General features: G+C 48.3%; 1 protein-coding gene across 1 annotated transcript in view; it reads right to left on the reverse strand.

The window, feature by feature from the left end:
* The window catches only part of LOC119187401 (cytochrome P450 3A4), a 65,162-nt gene that overhangs the window by 35,665 nt on the left and 14,269 nt on the right, over positions 1 to 15,228 (reverse strand). The gene's annotated exons all lie outside the window — the stretch shown is intronic.

The raw sequence follows: 15,228 nt of genomic DNA on the forward strand, positions 1-15,228 counted from the left end.
CCGCAAAACTTCAACGCACCTGTCGCCGGTAGGTCTGCAACCTCTACCTTGTCCTGCCAGGCCGTTTGGGCGCGTTGGCATCGATTTGTATGGGCCACTTCCACTAACGTCGGCTGGTAACCGCTGGGCCATTGTTGCTGTGGACCACCTCACGCGATACGCCGAAACGGCCGCTCTTCCGGCGGCTACAGCGAGCGATGTGGCCTCCTTTCTGCTCCAACGATTCATTCTGCGACACGGCCCACCCCAGGAACTGCTCAGTGACCGAGGCCGTGTCTTCCTGTCTGAAGTCGTTGAAGCCATTCTCAAAGAGTGCAACGTTGTTCACCGCAAAACTGCTGCTTACCACCCGCAGACAAATGGCCTCACAGAACGCTTCAACCGTACGCTCGGCGACATGCTCTCCAAGTACGTCGCCGCTGATCACACAAATTGTGATTCCATTCTACCCTTCGTCACCTACGCATATAATACCGCCCCTCAGAGCACTACTGGCTTTTCACCTTTCTTTTTATTATATGGAAGGCACCCGTCACACACCATCGACACGATACTTCCGTACAGGCCAGATCCGTCTGAGTGGGCACCTATTTCTGCTACAGCCAAGCTTGCTGAAGAGTGTCGAGAGCTTGCAAAGACCTTTACTGCGCATGATCAAGAGCGGCAAAAAAGCATTCGCGCTGACGCCAGCACTACTGCGCCCACGTTCCTCCCTGGAGCGCTCGTCTGGTTCTCGATCCCTACTACTGCAACTGGCCTTTCTTCAAAACTATTGCCCAAATACGAAGGCCCCTACCGTGTCGTGAAATGCACTTCCCCAGTCAACTACTTGATTGAACCCATCGAACAATCTTCGGACATGCGTCGTCGAGGACGCGACATTGTTAACGTGAAGCGCCTCAAGGCCTACCATGACCCGCTCATTGTAACCAGCTGCTAGGTCGCCAGGCGGCTCCCTTTTCGTACCCGGGGTAGTTGTGGTAAAGCCTTTGAACAGTGGGTCGTCCTCTTCAGCGCCTTCTAGTGGGTCGCCCTTTTCTTAAGAAGAAGAGCAGCTCGTGCAGAGAGTCGATCCCCGAATTGACTGTCGCTGTCGTGAATCATCGCTGAGTGTCCGCCAATAAACCGCTTAACAATATATATATATATTGAAATACAACGGTGCAGCTGACGCTTTATTGAAGCAACAGCAAAATGGCGCCGATCATGAAGAGGAACGGGCCGAAGACTGATGATGGTTATTGATAGATGAGGAAGATGGCGTACAATGAATTCTCACACTAATTTCCCCCGTCGACGGAAGCGGCCAGCCTGGCCGCGAATTACGCTGTGGAACGCATACAATAGGGCTTGAGACGCGAAACGTGCACAATCTCTGTCCCGCGGCAGCGTTGGTCAGTGGGAACATGAACAGGTGTGACACGGTAGTTCACCGGTGAGGTCTGTTCGATAACTTTGTAAGGGCCAAGATAGCGTGACTCAAGCTTCTCGCATAAGCCAGGCGTTCACGCAGGAGTCCACAGAAGTACATTGTCGCCAGGGCGGTAGAGAACGACGCGGTGAGTGGCATCGTAACGATGTTTGCGATCTTCTTGGCTAGCTTCGGTGTTTACGCGGGCAAGACGACGGCATCGAGCAAAGCGGGACAGAAACTGGTCGCAAACGAATGGTGAAGAGTTGACGGGGCCAGAAAAGAATGAAACGTCGAGTGGTGATGTCGGTTGGCGTCCGTATACTAGGAAAAAGGGAGAATAGCCTGTGGTTCGTTGTACTGACGTTGTATATGCATACGTGACAAAGTGTAGTATGGCATCCCAATTGCGATGGTCCGGTCGGATATACATGGACAGCATGTCACACAGCGTGCGCTGAAATCTTTCCGTTAAGCCATTGGTTTGCGGGTGATAGCTAGATGTTGTTTTATGAACTGTTTTTGATGCTTGAAGAACTTCACTGAGCGTGCTTGAAAGAAATGCCTTTCCCCGGTCGCTCAAAAGGACACGAGGGGCTCCATGACGTAGATAAATAGCATTCAAGAAGAAAGTTGCTACTTCCGAAGCACTTCCTGAAGTGATTGAGGCCGTCTCAGCGTACCGGGTCAAGTGATCAACCGCGGTGACGATCCACCTCTTGCCGTCTGATGTAGTTGGGAGGGGCCCGAAGAGGTCAATTCCGACGACAGAGAACGGCTCTGATGGACAAGGAAGTGGTTGTAGGGTCCCGACTGGAGGAGTAGTGGGCCGCTTGCGGTGTTGGCAAAGTGCGCACGAGGCAATATATTTAGCTACTGTCGTGGAAAGACCTGGCCAGAAAAATCGACTGCGGATGCGCTCGTATGTTTTGTAGTAACCCAAGTGTCCTGACGTCGGGTCGTCGTGGGAAGCGCGCAGAACTTCAGTGCGTAGTGCGCGTGGTACGACAAGAACCCATCGGTGGCCTTCCGGGTGCAAAATGTATCGATATAGCACATCGTCCTCCAACTTGAATAGTCGGAGTTGTTTTCGGAGCCTGGCATTAGGGGAAGACGAAGCACCGGTAAGCCGACCAATGATGTCAGTGCAATAAGAATCGGCTCGCTGGTGAGTAGCAAGTGCTGACGGACGGGGGGATGAAGGTAGGGAAGAAATGGATGATATCGACGAGGCGTCCTCCGTATAGCCAATTTGACAAGGGGATGTGACGTGCACCGAAAACTGCAGCAAAGGGCATCGTGACAAAGCGTCGGCATCTTGATGTTGTCTTCCAGTCTTGTAGATGACGTCAAAGTCATAATATTGTAATCGGAGAATCCAGCGGCCAAGTCGTCCCGACAAGTTTTTGATTGTGGACAACCAGCAAAGAGCATGGTGGTCTGTCACAACAGTAAAATGTCGACCATGTAGGTACGGACGAAATTTTTGGATGGACCAGACAACAGCCAAGCACTCTTGTTCGGTTATCGAGTACCTCTTCTCTGCAGTGGTCAGAGTGCGGCTTGCATACGCGACAACTTTCTCGCGAAAGGCATGGTTGCGCTGGAGCAGTACGGCGCCGATTCCTTGTCCACTCGCGTCAGTGTGTAATATCGTAGGTGCCTTGTCATCGAAATAACAAAGCACCGGTGGGGATGTCAGTGCCTGCTTGAGTTCTTGGAATGAGGCTTCGCATTGATCATTCCAATCGAAGGAACCGGTACTAGCAAAGAGCTTGTGGAGAGGAGCAGCAATAGTGGCAAAGTTGCGAATGAAGCGGCGAAAGTACGATGCGAGTCCAAGAAAACTGCGTAGTTCTTTGGAGCGAAAGGGTCGCGGAAAGTTGAGTACTGCGGAAATTTTGTCCGGATCGGGCTGGATGCCATCTTTTGTAACGAGATGTCCTAGTACTTTTATAGCTGTGTTGCCAAAATGGCACTTCCTTGTGTTTAGTTGAAGTCCAGCGTTGGAGAGACATGTAAGCACTTGATCTAGGCGTTGCAGATGATCATCAAAAGTGGAAGAAAACACGACGATATCATCGAGGTAGCATAGACAAGGTTTCCACTTGAGGCCACGAAGAACAGTGTCGATCATCCTTTCAAATGTGGCGGGAGCATTACATAGACCGAATGGCATTACGTTAAACTCGTAAAGACCGTCCGGCGTAGAAAAGGCGGTCTTTTCTTTGTCTGCTTCGTCCATTGGTATTTGCCAATACCCGGACCGAAGGTCAAGGGTGGAGAAGTATTGGGCGCCTTGCAATGAGTCAAGTGCATCATCTATACGGGGCATCGGATATACATCCTTTCGGGTAATCTTGTTGAGCGCGCGGTAATCAACACAAAATCGTACCGATCCATCCTTCTTTTGTACCAACACAACGGGTGATGACCAAGAACTGGTAGAGGGTGAATTCTCACAATATATATGTATATTATATATATATATATATATATATATATATATATATATATATATATATATATATATATATATATATATATATGACGTATGAAGGTAGCGCTGGTTGGTAGAAGCCGAGGAGGAAGAAGTTAGAGTAGAATAAACAAGGAGTATGAGCCAGGCAACGTCGCCCATTCATCATAGCGTCACACAAGTCGACAGGATGGAGACCTGCCTGCCCCTTCATCAGTCACTCATCATCGACGCAGTTCCCCAGAAGACGCCCTGACCGTACATTGACTACCGAATCATCGCCTAGGAGGACAAAGACCAGCACCATGACAGAACCATCGGCTGACCTCGACATCCCCAAGTACACCGGATCAGCGGACGATGGACCCGTACAGGACTGGTTCAACCTGTTCGAACTCCGTGCTACCGCTGCATCTTGGTCGGAACGGGAGATAGTTACGAACTTCAGCGACTACGTCACCGGTGAGGCATTCAAATTTTACCTAATTCACATATTCCAGAACGACGAGTCATGGCAAAAAATCGAAGAGGAGATGATTACCCGTTTTAATGACTATGACCAAGACTTACTCATTGCCAACGATCTAGAGACAACTGCACACTATCGTTAATTTCCTAAGCAGTCCTCAGGCATTCGAAAGTCCAGCGCGAATCGAGAAGTGCCTCAAGACAAAGTGGCACATGCATTTACTTACAGAAGGCCATACGTATATTGGGAAAAACCCAACCGTCAAGCGTAGCTCCCTTGTGCACGAACGTCGGCATTTCAAAAGTCGTGGCACCAACATACGATATGAGACGTGGCTCACCCTACTGATGCCTAGCATGCTCCGTCTCGCAGACATGGTCCACCACCTGGTTTTCTACGACGCAGCTTTTCAAAGGCTCCTAACGGTCACTATTCGTGCGATAAGGACGCCTTGTTCATGGTAGACCAGCTGACACATGGGGAAAATACCAAACAACACCAAGATGACTCAAAGAGTGAAAATCAGTCTCCACGCATTGGAGCAGCTTACTCCCCATCTCGCAGACTTGGCCCGCATCCTGGCTTTACATCACTTCGCTGTTTCATCGCTCACAACGCTCACCTCACGTCTCACTCGCCCACTGCGGTTGGGATAGAGCTGCGGAACTCCGAATATACTCAGCCAAGCCTAGGGCCAACCGTCCTCATTCATGCATCAGAACAGCTTATCTCCCAAGGTGCGGACACAGAGAAACAGCCCCAAGTAAAATCTGACCAAACCAATCCTCTCGCAGTGTCACCGTCGAGTTCCCAGCCACCTGAGAGCCCAATCGACACAGGAGGCTCGGAAAGATCAACTTTCAAGCACTTCCCTGTGCCAGGAACGTCCATTAAGAATGTCGTTGCAAGAGCCTCAGCAGATTTTTCTGTCAATTCTGGCACACTATCTCCATTGCCTGACACGAATCGTGACACCCTAACAAGTATCGACTATATACTGATCAAAACACCATGCAAAGAAAAGCCGACAAATGTTCCTGAAAGATGCCCATCTGACCAACCTTCGCAAAAGGACGAGCAATTTCAGCAAATGCAACTCCACAAACTCCAGAAACTACAACGGACACACCAACAAGGACGACGACGCAAAGCAAGCGTCTTAAAACATATTCAAGAAGCGAGGCATCTTCGCATAAGGGATTGGCGCCAGAAACGCATTTGGCACAAAAGATCAAGACTGCGCCTAAGATTATAGCTCCAAAACCTCAGGAAACACCGAACAAGACAAGAAGTCACCAGTTCCACCACGCAAGGATTCAGACACCATCCCATTAGTTTACGACAACGAGCACGCACGCAGCAGAGACAGCGACGCCGAAGACCGATCTACTGCAACGCTTTCAAACAGCGTCCACTCTTCGCAATAATGCCAGCTATGTCATCAGTCTCCACGTCCAAAGCATTCTTGTGTTATCCAGGATGCAGCCATCAGACTCGCCCGCCAGATCTCTTATTGATATCACCGGACTGCCACACTCTCCCTTCAAGTCTTAGCGACGAAGAAGACAACACGTGCATTTTAAAATTTGTGAGACTACCTCTTTATTTGGACATTGGTGACTTCCAAGCCACTCCTTGTTTACTTTTTCTTGTTTGTAAGTTGTAACTCATGCCTTCTTTCGGGGGGAGGGGGAATCCTGTGACGTATGAAGGTAGCGATGGTTGGTAGAAGCCGAGGAGGAAGAAGTGAGAGTAGAATATACAAGGGGTATGAGCCAGGCCACGTCGCCCTTTCATCATAGCGTCACATATATTAGTAATAATATCATGAAGTCTTGGTAGTCTTAGTTGCGACAGCGTTTAATTGCGGAAACACCTCGCAAAACGAACGGGCAGAGCCAGTACACAGATGATGACGATGATGATGACCCAGAGTGGCAATGAGGACAAAGAAGCAAGTGGATGATAGTGATTGCGATCATGCAGGGATGAGGACGATGTAAGTAGCAAATGCCCGCACTAATTCCCCCCACTTGGAAGCGGACACCCTGGACGCCGTAAGTCAAAGTGACGGGGAACGTCGCGTGAAAGTTTTCATGCGACAAACGTGGACAATCTCTGTGCTGCGGTAGCAGCAGTCTGTTGGGGTGACGAGTGGTGTCACAGGATAATTAACCGGCGAAATGTGTTCTAAAACAATGTATGGCCCGATGAAGCGTGGTTGGAATTTGTCACAGAGACCAGGAGTGCGAATAGGTGTCAAAAGCAGTACCTCGTCACCAGGTTGTAAAGACACAACGTGGTGAAATTCATCATAGATGATCTTCCGCTCGTGCCGTCTCACTTCAGTATTGATGCGAGCCTGATGGCGAGACTGGGCCAGGCGGGAATTGTATTCTTCGCTAGAAGACTGACAAATTCCCATGGCTGCTAAAGAAGGAGACGTCGAGAAAGGTAGTCGGGGTGCGTCCATACATAAGGTAAAATGGTGAGTAGCAAGTTGTTCGCTGAACGGCAGTGTTGTAAGCGAATGTAAGGAATGGTAAAATAGTATCCCAGTTTTTGCGGTTGGGTTGGACGTAAACGGCTATCATGTCTGCAAGGGTTCGGTGAAATCTTTCTGTGAGACCATTTGTCTGAGAGTGGTAGCTTGAAGCTGTCTTGTGAGTAGTTCCAGAAACGCGCAGTACTTCATTTACTATTTGTGACAGGAACACTTTGCCGCGATCACTAAGCAGTACACGAGGAGCCCAATGACGCAGGATTATGGCGTGAAGAATAAAGTCTGCAACTTCCACAGCTGAGCCTGTAATAACAGAGGAAGTATCAGCGTATTGTGTCAGGTGGTCCACGGCGGTCACTATCCATCATTTGCCAGCAGATGTGATGGGGAGAGGCCCGTAAAGGTCAACACATACAACCTCGAAAGGCATTAAAGGGCACGGAAGTGGCTGTAGAGGTCCAGTAGGTGCAGACGTGGGGAGTTTACGACGCTGGAATGGGTAGCAGGAACCGACGTACCGCGCTACACTAGAAGAAAGGCCAGGCCAGTAATAATGACATCGAATGCGGTCAAGAGTTTTTTGTAAACCAAGATGACCAGCAGTCAAGTCATCGTGGAAGGCTTCGAGCACCTGAAGTCGAAAAGAGCGTGGCAGTACAGAAACCCAGCGCTGACCGTCAGGGTGGTAGACGTTGCGGTAGAGAACCCCATTGTCCAGCTTAAAGTGCAGGAGTTGACGACGGAGTCGTGCGTTTGGTGGATGAAAAACTCCCGAAAAGTGGTCCATCATGCCTCTGCAGCATGAATCGAACCGCTGGCGGGAGATAAATGTTGGCTCGTCGTCCGAAAAGGGTTGCGTTATTGATGCGAGCGTATGAACTTTGGTAGATGTGGTGGTTGAGTTCTCACCAACGCTGATATGGGTAGTTGGAAGCGGGCAACGAGATAAAGCATCGGCGTCTTGATGTTTTCTGTCTGAGTTGTAAGTTATGTTAAAGTCGTACACCTGCACGCGTAGTATCCACCGACCCAAGCGTCCGGACAAGTTCTTCAGAGTAGAAAGCCAGCATAAGGCATGGTGGTCCGTAACGATTGTGAAGTGACGGACTTGGAGACAGGGACGGAACTTCTGGACCGACCAAACCACAGCCAAACACTCTTGCTCAGTTATAGTGTAGTTCTTTTCACAAGGGGTGAGTACGCGACTGGCATATGCAACAACTTTCTCTAGGGAAGACTTGTCGCGTTGTAGAAGAACGGCTCCCATATCAAGGCCGCTAGCGTCGGTATGAAGGATAGTCGATGCGGTTTCGTCAAAGAGTGGCAGAGCAGAGGTTCAGACGTGAGTGCCTGCTTCAAAAGCTCGAATGCCGTTTGAAATTCTTGATACAACAGAAAGGGGACATTCGAAGCGAGTAGTTGGTGTAATGGAGCAGCAATAGAAGCGAAGTTCTGGATAAACCAGCGAAAATAGGAGGCGAGGCCGAGGAAACTGCGAAGCTCTTTTGGTTTTTCGGGACGCGGAAAGTGAAGGACTGCAGAAATCTTGTCAGAGTCGGGCCGGATGCCATCTTTGCTAACGACATGTCCTAAGACCTTGATAGATTTGCTAGCGAAAGAGCTTTTCTTAGTGTTTATTTGAAGCCCGGCGCCGCCAAGGCATGTCAGAACTTGATCCAGTCGTTCTAGGTGCTCAGAAAACGTTGACGAAAAGATAATAATGTCGTCCAGGTAGCAAATGCAACTTTTCTATTTCAGGCCGCACAGCACGGTATCTATCATGCGCTCAAAAGTCACGGGTGCGTTGCAGAGCCCGAAAGGCATCACGTTGAATTCATATAGCCCGTAGGGGGTCGCAAACGCCGTTTTCTTCTGATCGTCTTCATGCATGGGGATCTGCCAGTACCCAGAACGCAAGTCGATGCTTGAAAAAAATTCCGCGCCTTGTAGGGAATCAAGGGCGTCGTCAATGTGTGGCATAGGGTACACGTCTTTGCGTGTGATCTTATTGAGCGCCCGGTAGTCCACGCAACAACGCACAGAGCCATCCTTTTTGCGAACCAAAACAATCGGAGACGACCAAGGGCTAGAGTAGGGACGGATGACTTCCAGTTTAAGCATGTCCGCATCGTTTTCTTCTATAAATTTTCTTTCAGCTAGAGACACGCGGTAGGGTCGGCGGTGTACGATAGATGTCCCAACAGTTTGAATTCGATGTGCTGTGGTATTATTGTGGCCCAGCTTAGACGAGCAAAAATCGAAAGAATTTGCATGTTTCTGTAACAATGCGAGCAGCTGCTTCCTCTGTAGATATGTCAATTCGCTGCTGATAGCGGAGGTAAAGGCGGAGGAAGAAACATGCTCACCGAGGGAAGGTTCTTTGGATGCGATGGCCTGAAGTGGCGTAACAAATACAGGCTCGAAGTCGGCAACACGGGCCACAGTAGTGCCCTGTGGTAGTAAGATCTTCTCTGGTGTAGAGTTGACAGCAGTGACAAGTGCAAAGGCATTGCAAAAACGAACGACACCGGACGGAAGAACTATACCTTTACGAACGCAAAGTGGTGACGGTGAGACCAATACATCACCGTGATAGATGTCATTGAACGTAATGCTGACAATTCGCTCTTGTAGGGGGGGCAGTTCGATATCTTTCGCAGCGACAAGACGAAGTGGCTTCTGATTGTCGTCGTCAAGCATGTAGTCGGTGTCAGCGAGGTGAACGACGCGTTGTCCACAACAAATCGCCCCGGAAACAAATGATAGAAAATCCCACCCTAAAATTAGTTGGTGAGATCAGCGGGATAGGACAGCAAACTGGACGTGATGGCGGATGCCGTCGATGAAAACACCCACAGTACAAAATGCGGAAGGGCGAATGACGTTCCCCTGGGCAGCAACTAACGTGGAGCCATCGTAAGGCGTCATTACTTTCGCTAAATATTCACACAAATCAGTGCGTATCACAGACAATATCGCACCTGTGTCCACCAAACCATCGACTCGCACTCCTTCCACTTCCACAGAAAGCGTGTTACACGGGCCTGATGGAGGAATTTCAGTTCTAATTCCGAATGCAGTTTTTCCTCCACCAAGTGCATCACTTAGTTTACCGAATGAATATCAGATGAGAATGAGGCTGGCCGAAGTGGAGAAGTGAAACGGCGGAAAGGCGAAGGCGAGCGCCGTCTCGTGTTTCGGCTGTTTTGTGGTGCAGTCGATGCCGGAGGAGATGGAGACCGGTGCGGGGGAGACGAATAACGCCGACCTTGATAAGACGCCCCAGTGTACGAATCCTGTCCGCGCACGTCGTTCCGACGCTCATCTTGCTGGCCCTTTCGGCAGAAACGAGATATGTGGCCGCGATAGCCACAGTAGTAGCATACAGGGCGAGACGAGCGCCACAGTGGGGAATAGAAGGCATTCGGGGACCCTGGAGATAGCGCGGTCAGGTGGGCCGGAGGGTCAGGGAGCACGGAATGGTAGTTTACCGGGGGAGCGGCAGCAACTGATGCGTAGGATGGACGCAGCAATGTCGCGTGGGCGTCACTGGGAGGCACGGCAGCAGCTTCAGGGTACGTGGGTATGGAGCGTGAAGCAGGTGGCTGTACGGGCGCATAGCCGGTCAGCGATGTAAGTTCCTCCCTGACGATGTCACGCAAGGGCACTCTCGAAGACTGTGTAAGACGCGGTGTAGGAGGTGTGAAGTCCATAGACCGCAATTCTTCACGTATATTGTCCCGGACGAGGTCACGCAGGTGGCCATGAGACGTAAAGTGGTGGTCATCATTGTCCGGTTGGAGGCGAACAGAGTCCAGCGTATCAAGGCGCTGGCATGTCGTCACGACATCAGCGATGGTAGCTCGGTTTTGCACAGCATGTGCACTAAAGGCAACAGGCCCAATGCCTTTCAATATGTGGCGCACTTTGTCCGATTCCGGCATGGATTGATTGACACGCCGGCACTGTGCGAGGACATCCTCGATGTATGAAGTGTACGATTCACCGGGATGTTGTCGGCGAGTATCAAGTGTCCTCTTCGCGACGACGGATTGAACTTCCGGGGTTCCAAAAACGTGTCGCAGCTGCTGCTGGAAGGTAGCCCAGTCGGGTAAGTCAATGACGTGGTTAAAATATAATGTCTTTGCGACTCCAGTCCGATAAAAAGGGACGTAACGATGTTTGGCGGTCTCGTCCCACCAATTAGTGACACTTATGCGGTCGTAGTCATCGAGCCAGTCTTCTACGTATTCTCCACGAAGACCAGCGAAGAGCGGGGGTTCCCGCTGATGTCCGTGTATGTAAATAGGAGGAGCAGCTTGCGTCGGTGTGTGGTTGATGACATCAGCGCCGGTAGGCTTGGTCTGGGACATGCTGCCTGACAGTGGGCGCAATAGGCGGCCTGAACGAAGCTCCAGCGGGTAGAGTGGGCTGCGGTAGGTAAGAGGAACGAAAATCCACCTCCATCACGTAAGAAGTCTTGGTAGTCTTGATTGCGACAGCGTTTAATTGAGGAAAGACCTCGCAAAACGAAAAGGCAGAGCCAGTACACAGACGATGACGATGATGATGACCCAGAGTGGCAACGAGGACAAAGAGACAAGCGGATGATAGTGATTGTGATCATGCAGGGATGAGGAAGATGTAAGTAACAAATGCCCACAATATATATATATATATATATATATATATATATATATATATATATATATATATATATAATTTTTTTCTTTCTTGAGTTTTCATATATATATATATATATATATATAAAACTCAAGAAAGATGAAAAATTCAACATAAAAATTTGGCGCATGGAATTGAACGTGGGACCTCCGCGTCGTGAATGTGATGTGTTAACCACTTAGCCACTGAGACGCTTTTTTTTTGGTTCCCTATCGACTTTCGATATTTGGGAGAGCTGAAGCTTGCAATACTTTCTTAGCGACAAAGCTTTACTATGTATTGCAACTTATTCATTGCGCAAGATTCTATATACAACGCTTTCATCGGATTTTCGCTACTTTCATATGGTTTTCGACTTTTGAGCCCATGCGCCGTGATAATATATTCAAGCCAGTTAGTGAGGGTGGGTTAGGACTAAAACACCTTTATCTGTGGCAAATAGGGTCCCGATTCTTCTTTTTCGAGACGATTCCCATCCTGCAATCCATTCCTTCTTGCAGATTACACTTGTTGATTCCTTACCAGATTTAATTGTTTCATCCAACTTCTCGAAACGCCCATGCTTGTGGGGATTCATGCAGGAAGTTTACCTCGCAGTTCAGTTCCTTAAAGCTGGCTTTTTTGTAGAATACCTGTACACAGTATCGCGCAAGATGCTGTATAAGGACCTACTGAGTACACTCTTCCCACCTCCATTGTACCGTTCACTGTACTCCAATCTTCCAGGTCACGATGTGTTGAAGCGAGTGCGCAAAATGTACATTCCACCGAATTTAAAAACATTCTTCTATAAACTCCACTCTGAAACATTGGCGGTAAACACATGGTAAGAAAGAAAAGGTATTTTCATTCCGTCTGTTAACTGCCGTCTATGTGATGTGCCGCAAACGATTGAACATTGCTTTGTTAGCTGCAAAGATGCCATACTATTTTGGGATGTCCTTCAGCGAGCACTGAAAAAACGTTTCGTCATTAATTCTCACACAATACGTTATCTTCTACCAGCAACGCTTGATGAAGTACCATATGATATGTTTTTCCTCATGGGTTTGCACAGCTTGTGGAAGACACGAATGCAAGACCGCAATGCAGAGCGCACCACCTCTTCAAGCGCACACTTCATTCAAATGGCTATCCACCTAAAAAACATTTACGACGAGCTAGACTTTAGACCGGACTGGTACTCCGTCTTAGAGAACTGTTTGACCTCACCCCTTTTTTGTTTGTATAACACGATGTGAAGAACTCTCCATGTGAGAAACTTGCGCTGTGTTAGCCATTTAGTGTTTATGAGTAACGGCTGAACGCTTACTTTCACGATTTGATTGTACTTTTGTTCCCTTGAGTTTGTCTTTATTGCCCAAGTACTTTAATAAATACCATGGAAAAAAAATTAGCCACTGAGACGCTCCTTCCCAAACGTTTAAGCCGCAAGCTATTTATATCTACCGCTTACCGCTGTTGGCGGGCATTTTGGGGTAGGGGCTATCGTGTTTTCAGCATTATCAGCACGATGACACAATCAGCGCGCGGTGCCTCTCATCTCTTACGCGTACTCTGCCCATCGGAGAGGAGGGGAGTGGACAATCTCTCGCGCACTCTTATCACCTGGTGAGGAGGATGATACGTTTTGGCTGATGTTGGCCTCGCCCTGGAACGGTTCTATTTTAGTTACAGGGCGCAACGAGGTCACTGCATTTGTTTCACAACCTACATTTGCGATAAGGGCGCGCTTTTCAGACACAGCGAAGTAACAACTTAGACACTTATTCTCGTTAACCTGTACCTGTGAGTGCGTTTCGTGCGTCATTCGTGCGTGAGAAACGCGGCGCACGTTTCGATCTGCTTGCCATTCTGTGCGTGTCCTTCCGATTTGTCGCTATAGCATTCATTGCTTTACCTTTGCGGCAAAGCTTTGGCATTTTGTGTCTATCAAATTAAAAATTTGCTGTAATAGTAAACATGCTAACTACACCACAGGTATGCGTAAAACTTTTATGCAGAAACTACACAAAGTTGTGCTTAGCCCCGCAAAACAGCATCTTTTATAACTGACACATAATTAAAGGCACCTGGTTTAGTGATTATGGTGCTCGGCATCTGACATGAAGGTTGCGAGATGGAATTCCTGCTGCAATTTAGATTGTACAGGTTGAGGCAGTAGGATTTAAGAACACGTTAAAAAAGCCCAGGCGGTTCAAATTCACTGAGCCTACAAAAAAGGCATCTCTCATAATTATAACAATAACGCCACGGTGATCTACTTGTTATGCTTCTAGACTGCAGACCCAAAGGTATTCTTAACAAATTCACGTCGAGTTAGCGGCGTTTTGATGAAATCGAAATGCTACTGGCCCATGTACAGTGCGATGCCTGGGCAGGCTAAAGAACACCGGATTTCTTTTATTTATTTCATTACCTTCAGCACCAATTGGCTTTATAGTGGGGGGGGGCGTTTACAAAGAAGTAGAACACAAAAATGGAGATGGTCAACATCTCTAGAGCCCTGCGATACGGTGTCTCTCATAACCATATCATGGCTTTGGTAGTAGTTACCTTATGTTCGCACCTGTGTAACCTGTAGTTACCTTATGTTTGCATTTATGTATTTTCAGCGCATTGTCGTACAACCTAGAGCAATTTGTTTGCTGTTTTATGTATTCTACTGTAACCTATACAGGTCGCACTGTACCTGTGCAAGTCTGGAGCTATGGAGGAGCTTGTGATAAGCTAGCTTCCTTCATCTTTTGAAGTTAGTCGTCCACTCATATGCTTGGTAAACGCCGCATCAATTTTGCTCCAATTTTGACTATACTAATTGATTAAGGCCTAATGACCAATACATTGACCCGTTTTGTTTTTATTAATAAGCTTTCAAAGAAAAGGCATTCATCTCGGGCCCAATTAACAAGGTCGTGATCAGTGTGAAGGTAATAAACGTAATGCTCACTTGCACAATACTAATTATCATATTAGTTAGGACTAATTACCATAGTCTTACTTAGCGTGTTCATGATTAACGTCACGTTAATTAACAAGGTTCAGATAGATCTTCATCTAGCATGCTATAGTTAGCCGGGACCTAGCTTACATAGCTTCATTAGCATGGTGTTCTTATGATGTGGCGCAATTACGCCGGCCTTACCATAACTTGGCGCAATTAGCTTGGCTATAGTATTTCCTAACCTAGCTAGCGGAGTACACCATCCAGCCAAATAGCTAAATATCCGGGCGTGTGTGCTCGGGTGATGATGAAGACTACAAAGAGGGCGGGCACCGGCTGAGCAGCGCGCTAGAATGTGCAGGCCGAGCATGATGATTAATACGTGGCCTCGAGTTTAACTATGTTCGTGATGTTGTAGGACGCTCGGCAGGAACTAATCTCAGAGGCCACCTTGTTGAGTATTCTAACAAAAATCTTAGTGCAGGTGTTGAAAGCTTCAAAATAAATTTAAACACCCCGTGCGACTAAAAAAATATCATCGCGAAAAGTTTCTCACGCCTTCACTGTACGGGTGCACTTGCGCACTTGGGGGAATGAAAAAGAACTGAAAGAAGATGCCCGTGGTTTGAAACCACTACCTAACTTTGTCGACCATCGTGAACGCGATGCCGGGTTCCGTCGTAACGAATGAAATGCAGCGCGCTGAGGGGTGAATTGGAATTTATCCTACTGTTTGCTC

Source organism: Rhipicephalus microplus, chromosome 7 (assembly GCF_043290135.1).
Source record: "Rhipicephalus microplus isolate Deutch F79 chromosome 7, USDA_Rmic, whole genome shotgun sequence".
Lineage (NCBI taxonomy): Eukaryota > Metazoa > Arthropoda > Arachnida > Ixodida > Ixodidae > Rhipicephalus > Rhipicephalus microplus.